The 14,236-nt window shown below is 40.3% G+C and overlaps 1 non-coding gene and 1 pseudogene across 1 annotated transcript; one reads left to right on the top strand and one right to left on the bottom strand.

Moving 5' to 3' along the window:
* Positions 1–1,940: 1,940 nt before the first annotated feature.
* On the bottom strand, positions 1,941–2,013 carry TRNAA-UGC. Its single transcript has one exon. It is a non-coding gene; the product is annotated as a tRNA-Ala (tRNA).
* A 3,751-nt stretch (positions 2,014–5,764) lies between these two features.
* LOC120118609 lies at positions 5,765–8,334 on the top strand (annotated as a pseudogene).
* Positions 8,335–14,236: the final 5,902 nt, after the last annotated feature.

The raw sequence follows: 14,236 nt of genomic DNA, 5'->3' as shown, positions 1-14,236 counted from the left end.
TTAGGGGCCGTTTGAGAATGTTTATAGAAGTGTTTTTTGCCCAAAATTCCGTTTGAAACATAGAAGTATTCCCAATCAATTAATTTTCAGCCAAAAATTCATATTTAAAAAATAATTATTGACTCAAATCAAGAAGCTGGAAAAATGGTGCTTTTACATTAGAAAAGCTCGTTGGAAAAGTTTGTTTAAAGAAGCATTCCCAAACGAAGTATAGCGATGTTAAAGCAGTCATGACAATTGAATCCAAACAATCACCTGAGAAAGATGGCTATCCAAAGAACTGAAATTTCTGCTCAGGGCAACGACATGTAGCTACCAAAGATCACCCACGACTCTTCCCTTAGCACCTTTCTGTGGTCACTTTATTGTTCTAGGCGAACTAGATATTACTCATTATCGAGATCAAAGAGTTTAAATCAATCCTGAGCTTGCCAAAGTAATTTAATGTTATTCTATAGAGCCATGTAACCTATTTTCTTCCCAAGAGTCGAATGATTACTGTCTTCCGCATATTGTAATTAATAGTCATGGACCCGATTTGAGAATCGGATGACAAGGTAAGGACCGCTCCTATGAACGACTACATCGGCGTCTTGAAGCGCAACATCGTCATCTCCAAATTCAGGACTTCCGGTCTTTCCTCCTCTCGAAGTTCTGACTAACGTAGCAGCAAAGGATCTCGGCCCGCCATCCATTGGTTGCGATAATTGTTGAACACCCGCATCCTGCACAGCCTCGCCCATGGGAACATCATAATCATTAGCCAAGCCGTCACTAGCAACCTGAACCTGAGCCTCTCCGTCCTGGGAGCCATTCAAATCAAACTCGTTTCTTATCTTTTTCGTTTGCCTTTGGTTCTACACAGGAACTGAAGAACTTGGACGTTCAAGTGTGGTCGGCAAGCTAAACCATGTCGCCGCCATAGCTGTTTCCATCGATTGTCATGCATAACCCTAACGCAGGACATAAGGAAACTTTTGTTTGCTTTTCTTAGTTTTTCTTTAGCTGAGATTTTAATTCTTTGCCCTAATGCTCGTTTCAAGGGAAGAAATTGATATTGTAACTTGTTAAGGAAATAATATAATTGAAACTTGAAATAGGAAAGAAGAACCAGACAAACAGTACATTAATGATTTGTGTAAAGAAAAAAAAAGGGGGAACGTTATACCACAACAGCTTTTTCAACTTAAAATAATAAGGATATTGCAACTTCCAACGAAATAAACAATGCCATGAAATACTTCCATTAACTTTAGCTCATGAAACACTTCCAGCCCAAAGATGAGTCTGGTGAATAAAACCCTTAAAACATTGGTAAGTCATGTGGGTGCATCTCACATGGAAAGTATTTGCATCCGTCGACAGAGAACCATCAAGATAAGTTTTCGCATGACATTATTTCCAGACTTCAGATTGTTAAAACTATATTGTTTCAGTGTCCACTGGCGTGATATCGGGATTCTTCTCATTGTGACTCACCTTGTTTGATTCCGGGCTCTGCTGATATTTTTGTACAATTAGAATCTGAGTTGATTATTTAGAGAGACTTGTTCCGATCTTAGAACTGTGATGACGATGGACAACATATAGTGGAAGACTTTGGTTCTCCAACTGGAAGTGCCGACATTTTCTCTGTTGTTTGTTGTGGTTTCTTTGTAATATTGAGTGTTGACAAAGTGGGATGAGAGCATGAAGCACAAAGTAGATGGTTGCTTGCTTTCTGATTATATATCAGACCCAAGAGGAGGGAATGATCTCTAGTCCGGGTTTGTCACATCTTCACATAACTTCAAACTAAAACACTCTTGCACTCATGTGCAGTGCCATCTTTAAGATGACAAAAATGGTTCAGATAGAAAGAGACTAAGAAAATTTAGCAGTGTAATTGTGTCGTCTGTTTCTGATTGTTATAATCAGAACAAAAAGGAGGGGAAGGAAAATGGAGATGCGGGGGATCGAACCCCGTGCCTCTCGCATGCAAAGCGAGCGCTCTACCATTTGAGCTACATCCCCAGCTGTTCACTGCTATTCATTTTATTTATTAGACTTTACTTATATTGACATCATACTAAGTATTTATTCCTCTTGAACCTATATATGGACATAAGTTGAAACTAGGAATGGGATAATTTGAAAACTTATCCATGCTTGTTTAAAGTATTATCTGGTTTATAGTACTGATCTATTCAAATAGCTTTAGTTGATTGCGAAAAACACAGCTAAACTAGCTATTAAAACTCGTCACGTGCCAGGGACTATAATGAATGAGTAGTGCAAGAATGGAATGGAAAAACACATGATCTGTAAGCAAATGTGAGCATAGATGCTAAACAGGGTTAGCATTAAGTTAATAGAGTTGTAGCTGCTGCATTTACATTATTTCCCGGTTCAAGCTGGGGTTCATTGCTTGCTTAAAATATGGAACATACAAGTGCAATTTACTTGACTGAACTCAAAGCGGTGTATAGAATTCATGATTATGATAAGAAATGGACATCTTTTCAGGTTCTATCCCAAGAATAAATTTCCCATATTCAGTTGGCCCGGGGCTTTCTCTCACATGTAGTTGTGATTGTGCAGGATGAATGGAGAATTCAGATGTTGCCCCTGCAGTGGAGTTGAGGTTGAGATGCAAATCAGGAGGTAGGGTTTACCCACCGGAAGCCCCTCTTGATATCACCAAGGTTCTCGAGCTTCACATTGTAAGCGGCGAAAGAAAAACGATTGAAAAATTCATTTTCTTTTAACGGAAATCATTCCTCTTATACAATCCAAAGCACTCATGTTGCATACAAGATGGGAACTCCAAGGGCTTAATAATGTTGTTGATCCATCTCGTTTCACAGTAGATGTAAAAGGAACATTATACCCTGGGCCTGCTAGAAATAGAACCCGACTTAGGGGTCATTTAGAGATGCACGTATAATTTGTAGTATTGACTGTTGACAGGTGATGACAAAGTTGGTTAAGAGCATGAAGCAGAAAGGCGGTGGTAGGTAGCTTGCTCTCGGATTATATCAAATTCAAGAGGGAAAGATCCAAATAAACGTGGTTTGCCACATCTTCACACAGCTTCAAAGAAAAACACTCTTGCATTGATATGCAGTGCCATTTTTATGATGACAAAATAGGGTTATAGAGACTTGAGAAAATTTAGCACCAATTGTTGTTGAGGGTTACTGTTTTTAAACATTATCCGAAAAGCAGCTCCACATTCTTGAGATTGTGTGGATGGATTTATCCTCACCAAGGTTGGTCGATCGTGACTTTTTGGTAGCAATGAGATGTCTAACTTGATTTTTTCCTTGAAGGATCCTCTTATAGCTTCCATTTTTGTTTTCGATATTAGTACAAGCTTGCTCCTCTTAGTTGGTAAATTCATCTATAACGAACAACTCCTTATCCTTAGAGCTCCCTATTTCAATCTTGTTCAAGTAAATAATGCTAATCTTTCTCTTGTTTCATTTGCGTTTGTTTTTGTCTAGCTGGTAACACCCCAAGCCAATCCCCGTATTGGAAGAGACCTTTCTCTCCCTATGCGCATAGCAGAGCAAACAACAGCCTCATGTTTTTGATTAATTCGCACCAAAAGCAGAAGTTTGGTAAACACTCATACTTTGCCATGCATATACGTGGGTGCCCATTAGATCTCTTTCCCATAGAAACACATATCCGTAAAGGTTGAGAGATATCCCATATATTCACCCATACGCCCCTCCTATTCTCGAAGATCAATAACAATAGTTGTCCCAAAATATTTTTCCAAAACTTTCATCAGTATGTTGGTTCATCCATCCTAAAGGAACATTGTAAATCCTAACCCATATGAGCAATATCGAGAAGTTGTATTCTGGGGGACTGAGTATTCCATTCAACGGTTTGTGGGAAAATAAGGCTCCATCAAATGTTCATGGGCACCTTTGTATAGCTTCTTTGTCCTCTTCTTTCACAAATTTGAACACAAATAAATTTGAGCCCAGCGATGTCATATCTTCTATTATGTTTGGTCCCCAGGCAACTCTAAAGAATCTGATAAAAGATTCTACATTTACCATTTTGTGGGAGATGTGAGCCAGCGTTCAAGTCCTTGTAGTTGGCCACTCGCTTCTTTACCATTATCCTCAACCGTAAAACGGGGCCATTAAAGAAGAATATATTTAAAAATGTAAAGTAAATTCAAATATCACTTAACTTTAAAATTTGTATTTGTTTTAATACTAAAATTTAAATTTATTCAATTCTAACATTTAATTTTAGTTTAGGTTTAATTAAAATAATTTTTAATCTTTTTCATCAAAGTTAAACTTTTTCATTCAATTTTAATCTTGATTCAAAGTTAAAAGTTTATATTTGATTTTAGTATTTGGTGATATTTTATTTTTTTTGAAATTTTTTTTGAATTTTAAAATAAAATTATATTTTTAATTTAATATAAATATTTTTATTTAATAAAATTATATTTTTTGATTTTATTTAATGATTTTAGTGTTAAAAAAAATATTACCTCCTTAAATGATTCGTTTGTAGGATGTATGTGTTTTAATAAATTGAGTAAATTCTAAACAAATAATACATTAGGAGCATCTTAAACAAATTCTAAAAAAATAATATTTAATTGCATAGTCAATTCAGATCCTATTATTTTTTCATTAATGGTTAATACTTTCTATTATTTTTTCGTTTTGGTTAATTGCATATTCGCGTTGATCTTTTGCCTCTTTAAAAGAGATCCCGTTGCAGGAAAAAGGGCTGGGGTCTTTGGCTTAAATATACAAAAGGTGACCGACGTATACATTTGGTTCCAGTTTAGTCTCTAATGTTTATTTTATTTTAGTTTGGTGCCTAACATTTCATTTCGTTACTCATTTAGATGTTCAGGCCGTCAACGGCGTTAATTTAGCCGTTAAGTGACACATGTCACAATTTTATTTAAAATTAAAAAATTATATATATATATATATATATATTAAAAAGAAAACACAGATTTTGAAATAAACTCAAAACTTTGAAAACCTTCATTTTAATCCCTAAACTCACGCTAGCCGCCGACTTTTGCCATCGACCAAGCTCCACCCAACCTTGCCTCCTCTCGGCGACTAAAATCCCCATGAAATTGTGATCGATCGACGACGAATCAACGTTTTATACCCCGCGAACCCTAGGATGAAAATCGCAAATCAATATTTTATATCCTTGCAAACCCCTAGGATGAAAATACGAACCCACATGATTCTGACGGTCGATCAACCGTCGACCGGTCACAATTTTATGAAGGTTTTGGTCGCTGAGGGGAGGGAGGTCGGGTGGAGCTATGCCGATAGCAAAAGTCGATGGTCGGTGTGGGTTTAGGGGTTGAAATGAAGGTTTTGAGTTTATTTCAAAATTTATATTTTCTTTATATATATATAATTTTAATTTCAAATAATTTTCTTAAAATTACCAGGTTGTGATACGTGTCACTTAATGGTCAAACTTAACGGCTTGACCCATTTTGAGTAACGGAATGAAACATTAGGATTAAACTAAAACGAAATAAACATTAGTTACTAAACTAGAACTAAAAGCATACATTGGGCACCATTTGAATATTTAAGCCTTCTTTTTTATTTAATTTTGATTATTATCTTTTCTGGGTTTTCTTTGGTGTTTTTTTAACATTTTCTGGGTTTTCTTATAACTGATGCATCAACATTCATTTCCTATCCATGCAACAAAAAGGTTGGAATATCTAATTTAGACGATATTTTCCTTAAACAGTGTCGTGAAATTAAGCTGTTTCAATGGTAAGCTGTGTGTCCATGCCGGCTAAAGGAATCACGACGCTGAGAAGGCACCGCCGGCGGTCGAAAAAATGCGGTGGGAAGCATGCCGACGGAGTCAAGAAGAGGACAAGCGATGCTTGTGATAGCGAATATGTTCATATGGATTTCGAGAAAGGTGCCACTACTACTTGTAGAAGATCCCAGGTTTCCAATTCAACTTTCCATTTAACCCAATTGCAGTGGCGTCTTAGCCAAGTTGATGCTAAAGGTACCTCATTTCCTTTCATTCAACTGGCAAAAAGATAATTTATCATACAAGTTTCGTTTTTTTTTTCTCTCAGGATATTGCCAAGAGGACACTTGGTTTGATTCGGTTAGTATTATGGAATCTGAATCAGATGACGAGTTCATCAGTGTTTATGGAGGTGACGAAAGATATATTCATATCTGATATTTGTATGTAAATTCGAATAGTATAATTGAGTCTTAACAATTTATGCTCATCTTATATATATATATATATATATATATTCAGATGGTTTCCCGTCGATGAGCAATGCAATTGGGAACATATCAAGTGGTCAGTTACTTCAGTATGAAAGTTCTTCATGCTTCATGGTAGGCAAGTGCAAGTATGAACAATACCACGAAACTCAATTAAAAACCGAGGGAGGTAGAAAGAGTAAAGAAGGACCGAAAGAATCGAACAGCTGGGTTTCGATCATCAGCAAGGAAGCCGATGATCGAAAGAAGAAAACGTTGGATCGTTCTCGTGGAAGCTGTGAAAGCGTGGATGACGAAAGGCGTAATTCCGAAGAGAAAAGCGTACCATCTGGCTTATGTAAGATCATTCCTTGTGCCAGTTACAATGAGAGTACTTTGGCAGCAAACATTGCTTCCCAAATAAGAAAATATGCAGTTTACAGGATTTCTTTTAAGAGGACTTCACGTGAAGCCGAAGAACAAATCAAAGAATGTAAGTTTTTCGTGTTCATTTTACTTATGAATAACGTTAAATATATATATATATATATATATATATATATATATATGTCTGCAGTATAATATATATACATGATATTCATATCCGAATTCGAGTAATCAACTTCTTTTGTGTATATTCAGATTCATCAAAACTATTTCTATATCGTCCACGAGCAGGATGTACAATATCAAGTAGCAATGAGAAGGCAAATCCAGGCTGTTGGGCTGAGATTCCACCTTCAACATTTCAAGTTCGAGACGAGACCTATTTCAAGTACAGCGACCTCGATTCTTCAAACTTTTTTCCTGAATCACACGTGTATGATCGTTTCGACTCATACTCGAATGTCGATTTATGTTTTCCAGAGATAAAAGGAAGTGTCCTGCATCCGATTTCTCCCCATATACTCCAATAGGCATCGACTTATTCATTTCACCAAAGATACATCACATTGCTCAGCATGTTGAACTTCCTAATTTCAAACCAAATGGGACAATCCCTCCTCTTCTAATTGTTAACATTCAGTTGCCGACTTATCCCTCCGCAATGTTCCTCGGGGACGGGACGGTGAAGGAATGAGCCTTGTTCTGTATTTCAAAGTTTCCGAGAATTTCGACATGTCTCCTCAATGTCAGGACAACATCAAGGTAACATTATCTAATTTTCTGCCCTGTCCGACGCATATTCAGACGGTACAATGTTTCCATACTTACATCGTTTGTGGTTTCGGTTCAGAAATTTGTTAATGATGAAATGGAGAAGGTGAAAGGGTTCGCTAAAGATTCGAGCGTCCCTTTCAGAGAAAGGCTGAAGATAATGGCAGGGCAGGTTAATCCTGATGATATCAATTTGAGTTCTACGGAAAAGAAGCTCGTCGGTGCTTACAACAAAAAATCAGTTCTCTCACGCCCTCAGCACAGCTTCTATAAGGTATAACATTAGTTTGTTCATGTAGATTCTTCAACTTCAACGCACACACATTCTGTCCGATACATATTCGGATATGATCATAGGAAATATCGATATATTCGACACTCGCATTCGAGTTATCGCAGCGAAAAAGATTGTTAGTTGTGTTTGTAATGCAGGGTCCGAATTACTTCGAGATCGATTTGGACATACATCGCTTCAGTTTCATTTCAAGGAATGGGCTTGAATCATTTCGAGATCGTTTGAAAAACGGTGTACTTGATCTCGGTTTAACCATTCAGGTAACACACTAACTAATAATCTAATCGCAAAAACATTATGTATGAGTGGATTTGGTCTTAATGATTGAATGTCAACCGATGAAACAGGCACAAAAACAAGAAGAATTGCCGGAGCAAATGTTGTGCTGTTTGAGGTTGAACAAGACGATTTCTCCGATAATGGCGAAATCCCCACACTTATGACTGATGAACAATGATGAACTTGTTTTGTTTTTCAAAGATCTGAACCACTGTTCGTGTGGAGCACCTAAGATCTTCAGCAGGTTTATCCACAGCCACGGAGAGAAGCTTCACCTGTGTTGTATTGCAGAACTTGGTAAACCAGAAGCTGAATGAGCCATCTGAGATGAAGTTTCTTCATGATCAATGACGGATCAATGACTCTGGAGGAGCTGCTATTAACGAAGTCTGATATTTCGTTCGTGCCTGCGCATGAGATTGCCATGGCAGCTTGAGCTGTAACCTCTGCCAATGCCTGATCAGATCAACTAATTAACTACAAAATTTTTGTTTCAATGATCGAAAAACTGATGCAGGGGGATCTGAGACAGATGATGCTGAGCTGTCAGATTGCACGTTGATGGCGCTGAGATACCATGAGTTGGCAGATCAGCGCAAAGGCGGGAATTGATTGTGACATGTTCCTTATTGGGGTCGTTTTGAGTATGTTTCAGTCTTTTGGCCATAACTTTGGCTACAGGTGTCAGAATCGCGCATAAGACCCCAATCCGGAAAGCTCTTTTCGACGCGCACGCTCTCCACATTGAGCTACGCTCCATGTGGCCTTTTTTTCAACCTCAAATTCTGCCGTTTTCCCCTCCGAATCACTAGATTTAGTTATTTTTTACTATTTATGGTAATATTTCGATTGTTAATTAGGAAGTCAATTTAAATCCGATTTAGACCGGATTTTTGGGAGATTGCTTATTTTATTTCGAATTTCAATTTAGAGTGATTTTCGGGATTTTGCTATTTTTGGCAAAATTCGAATAAATACGATTTTTGCTATTTTTGGCAAAATTCGAATAAAGACGATTTTTTTAGCTATAACAGTCCGGCTTGTGGACTGCTTTTGACAGTTATTGATTTTATAATATTTATTAAACCCTAGAGACTTTTTTTTCTCTGGTTTTTGGGCGAATTTTCTCTTGTGAATCGTCTGTCGGAGCTAGCCTACAGGATAATCACTATTCTGTCTGGCGTCAGTTGGTGTCAGAGCTTCAACATCTTCTTGGGAAATTTCACCAGTTTCAATGGCTGGAGGTCGTGGTCGTGGTCGTCGTGAGCAGGTTCCGAATGAGGAAGCCCAACGCCGTGATCGCAGCGTTCAGGATGTGATGATTGCGGATTTGCAGAGGCAAGTCGCAGAATTAACCCAGCGCCTAGCGGCGCAGGATTTAGAGGATCGTGAGGCCTCTGATCACGATACAAATTCCACTTTCGAAAACCCATATCACAATCGCGCAGGATTCCGGGGCGCAGGATTCCGGGAGCACCGTGGTCGGGAGGAGCGTCATGGAGACCTCGGTTTTCGGGTCGATCTCCCTGAGTTTTCTGGTACATTACAGGCCGAGGGATTCGTGGATTGGATTAATGAAGTGGAGCGTATTTTTGAATATAAGGAAGTCCCCGATCGTGTGAAAGTGAAACTGATCGCCATCAAACTCAAGGGCAGAGCATCTGCGTGGTGGGAACAGTTACGACGTTCACGAGAAAGACAGGGCAAAGCCAAGATCACTGATTGGGAGAAGATGAAAAAGAAGATGAAGGGCCACTTCCTTCCCTTCGGCTACACGCAAACCTTATTTCAGCGACTTCATGCGTTGAGGCAGGGCGCGCGATCAGTCGATGATTACACGGAGGAGTTTTACCAATTGGTCGCCCGGAACGATTTATCTGAGACGGAGGAGCAGATGGTGGCGCGATATTTGGGGGGTTTACGCCAGCCCTTGCAAGATGTCCTCAGCCTTCATTCATTGTGGAGTGTTTCGGAAGCATACCAGCGTGCACTTGCTGTTGAAAAACAGCAAAACAGGAGACCAGTGATCAGGAGCGATCACAACAGTCGACCAGTTCGCCCTCAAGAGTCCCGTCCTGCTCAGCAGCCACCGCAGGGTAATTCTAACCCTACTATTAGATGTTTTCGTTGTGGTGAACAAGGGCATAGGGCGACTGATTGCAGGAAGCCTGCTAGTCAAAAGGGCAAAAATTTGTTGATTGAGGAAAACGTGGAAGACGAGAATGAGGAGATTGGCGAACCCGTGTATGACGATGATGAGACTGATGATGTGCTATATGGAGATGGTCATGAGACTCTGGTCGTTCGCAAGAGTCTACTTACCCCAAGGGCGATTCAGGGGACGATTGGTTGAGAACCAATATTTTCCACACGACTTGCACAGTTGCAGATAAAGTCTGCAAAATGATCATTGACAGCGGCAGTTGTGAGAATGTAGTGTCCGAGGAGGTTGTCCAGAAATTGCAGTTGAAGACGGACCGTCATCCTAAGCCATACAAGTTGTCATGGCTAAATAAAGACAGTGAGGTAACAGTTGATAGGCGATGCCTGGTGTCTTTTTCAATTGGTAGAAAATATTTTGATAATGCCTGGTGTGATGTTGTGTCTATGGATGCGTGTCATATATTGTTGGGTCGACCTTGGCAGTATGATCGCAGTGTCATTCATGATGGACGGAAGAATACATATTCCCTTAGCATCAAGGGAAAAAAGATTGTGTTGGCACCCCGGCGGGAAGGACTTACTCCTACCCCAGTAACCCATAATACTAATCTGCTTTCTATGTCCAGGTTTTTAGATGAGATTGAGCATGGCGACGTGGTCTATGCCTTGCTACCTTGCGAGAACAATGCAGTAGACGTGGATACAGATTTACCAGTAGAGGTGCAGCGGTTGCTAGCAGAATTCTCTAACTTGATGCCAGAGGATCTTCCTCCTGGACTACCACCTATGAGGGATATTCAGCATCAAATTGACCTTGTTCCTGGGTCAAGTTTGCCAAATCGACCAGCATATCGCCTCAGTCCCAAGGAGGCCGAAGAGTTGCAGCGACAGGTGGAAGAGTTGTTGGAGAGGGGCTATATCCGAGAGAGTATGAGCCCATGTGCAGTCCCTGCTCTGTTAGTGCCAAAGAAAGATGGTTCTTGGCGTATGTGTGTTGACAGCCGAGCGATCAACAGAATTACAGTGAAGTACCGGTTCCAATTCCCCGTCTAGATGATATGTTGGATCAGCTATCTGGTTCTAAGATCTTCTCAAAAATTGACCTTAAGAGCGGCTACCACCAAATCAGAATAAGGCCTGGAGATGAGTGGAAGACGGCGTTTAAAACGCCACAAGGGTTGTATGAGTGGATGGTCATGCCTTTTGGGTTATCCAATGCGCCCAGTACATTCATGAGATTTATGCATCAGGTCTTGCGGCCTTTTATGGGGAAATTTGTTGTAGTTTACTTCGATGATATCCTCGTTTATAGTCCGACATGGACTTCACACTTCGATCACCTCCGTGCTGTTTTTGAGATGCTGAAAACGGAGTGCTTGTTTGTCAATCAAAAGAAGTGTCTTTCTTCACTACTTCTGTGACTTTTCTTGGTTTTGTTGTGTCTACTGATGGTGTTCATGCAGATCAGTCAAAAATAGATGCAGTCTTGGAGTGGCCCAGACCAAGAACATTACATGACATCCGAAGTTTCCATGGCTTGGCGTCTTTTTACCGTCGATTCATTAGAAATTTCAGTACTCTGATCACCCTATCACAGAGTGCCTCAAGGGGCGTGATTTCCAGTGGTCTGAGGAGGCAGAGGCCAGTTTTCAACTGGTCAAGCAGAAGATGACCGAGGCTCCAGTTTTGGCACTTCCAGATTTTGACAAAGTGTTCGAGGTAAATTGTGATGCATCTGGCGTTGGCATTGGTGGTGTTCTGAGTCAGGCAGGTCGTCCGGTTGCTTTTTTCAGTGAGAAGCTATCGGGATCAAAGAAAAATTATTCCACTTATGATCTGGAGTTCTATGCCATAGTTCAGTCCCTGAAGCATTGGCGTCACTACCTAGTACAGAAGGAGTTTATTCTGTTTACCGATCATGAGGCCTTGAAGTACATCAATGGCCAACACAAGCTGAGTAGACGTCATGCCAAGTGGGTAGCATACTTGCAAGAATTCACTTTTACGCTGAGGCACCAAGCAGGGAGTTTGAACCGCGTCGCAGATGCCCTGAGCCGTCGTACCTTACTTCTCACCACCATGAGTACTAAAGTTGCAGGATTTGAGACGTTCACAGATATGTATGCAGCTGATCCTTCCTTTGGAAGGATATTTCAGGAGGTAACTGAGGGTCACCGTCATGATTTTGTTTGCATAATGGGTATCTGTTTCGTGGATTACAATTGTGCATTCCAGATTGTTCATTGAGGCAGCAAATTATAAGTGAACTCCATAATGAGGGACACTTTGGCCGAGATAAGACATTGGCCCTTATCTCTTCTGAATTTTATTGGCCCAAGTTGACTAGTGATGTGGCCCATTATGTGGACCGTTGTTATGTGTGCCAGCGATCTAAGGGAGTTCTCACCAATGCGGGATTGTACACTCCCTTACCTGTTCCTGAAGCTCCTTGGTTCGATGTCAGCATGGATTTTGTACTAGGCTTACCCCGCACCCAAAGGGCCTCTGATTCTATCTTTGTTGTGGTTGACAGGTTTTCCAAGATGGCTCATTTTGTAGCTTGCAGAAAGACTATGGATGCTGACCGGATTGCCCATCTCTATTTCAAGGAGATTGTGCGTTTACATGGTGTTCCTCGATCCATCACTTCAGATCGTGATACTAAGTTCATCAGTCATTTCTGGAAGAGCCTGTGGGGGAAACTGGGAACGCAGTTGAATTTCAGTAGCGCCTACCACCCCAGACGGATGGCCAGACTGAGGTGGTGAACCGAAGTTTGGGAAACCTTTTAAGGTGTTTGGCAGGAACGAAGCCGAAGCAGTGGGATTTGGCATTGCCTCAGGCAGAATTTGCCTACAACAGATCAAAAAACAGAACCACAGGTTTAAGCCCATTTGAGATTGTCTATGGTCAGAACCCATCCGGGGTGTTGGACTTAGCCCCTATTCCACGTATAGGACGTTTCAGTCCTAAAGCAGATGAGATGGCAAAGTATCTTCGGGGTATCCATGAGCAGGTGAAACAGACCATTCATGAGAGCAATACCAAGTACAAGACTCGGGTCGACAATCATCGTCGTCAGGTACTTTTTGATGTTGGTGATTTTGTTTGGGCTGTATTAACTCGTGATCGTTTTCCTGTTGGTGAGTATAATAAGCTTAAGGATCGGAAGATTGGACCTTGTGAGGTCGTACAGAAGATCAATGATAATGCTTACAGGTTGCGACTTCCCAGTCACTTGAAGACTTCTGATGTCTTTAATGTGAAGCACCTGAGTCATTGTTTTGTGGATCCTGATGACACTACTCTGAACTCGAGGACGAGTTCTTTCCAACCCGGGGCGACTGATGCAGGGGGATCTGAGACAGATGATGCTGAGCTGTCAGATTGCACGTTGATGGCGCTGAGATACCATGAGTTGGCAGATCAGCGCAAAGGCGGGAATTGATTGTGACATGTTCCTTATTGGGGTCGTTTTGAGTATGTTTCAGTCTTTGGCCATAACTTTGGCTACAGGTGTCAGAATCGCGCATAAGACCCCAATCCGGAAAGCTCTTTTCGACGCGCACGCTCTCCACATTGAGCTACGCTCCATGTGGCCTTTTTTTCAACCTCAAATTCTGCCGTTTTCCCCTCCGAATCACTAGATTTAGTTATTTTTTACTATTTATGGTAATATTTCGATTGTTAATTAGGAAGTCAATTTAAATCCGATTTAGACCGGATTTTTGGGAGATTGCTTATTTTATTTCGAATTTCAATTTAGAGTGATTTTCGGGATTTTGCTATTTTTGGCAAAATTCGAATAAATACGATTTTTGCTATTTTTGGCAAAATTCGAATAAAGACGATTTTTTTAGCTATAACAGTCCGGCTTGTGGACTGCTTTTGACAGTTATTGATTTTATAATATTTTATTAAACCCTAGAGACTTTTTTTTTCTCTGGTTTTTGGGCGAATTTTCTCTTGTGAATCGTCTGTCGGAGCTAGCCTACAGGATAATCACTATTCTGTCTGGCGTCAAAAACGCATAGAAATATGACATTCATCCTATAATGGGTTTCTGTAGTACTCGATCCAGATTAATCAGTTTATG

Source organism: Hibiscus syriacus, unplaced genomic scaffold (assembly GCF_006381635.1).
Source record: "Hibiscus syriacus cultivar Baekdansim isolate YM2019G1 unplaced genomic scaffold, ASM638163v2 tig00110328_pilon, whole genome shotgun sequence".
NCBI classification, from domain to species: Eukaryota; Viridiplantae; Streptophyta; class Magnoliopsida; order Malvales; family Malvaceae; genus Hibiscus; species Hibiscus syriacus.
This window is presented reverse-complemented; position numbering and strand designations above follow the sequence as displayed.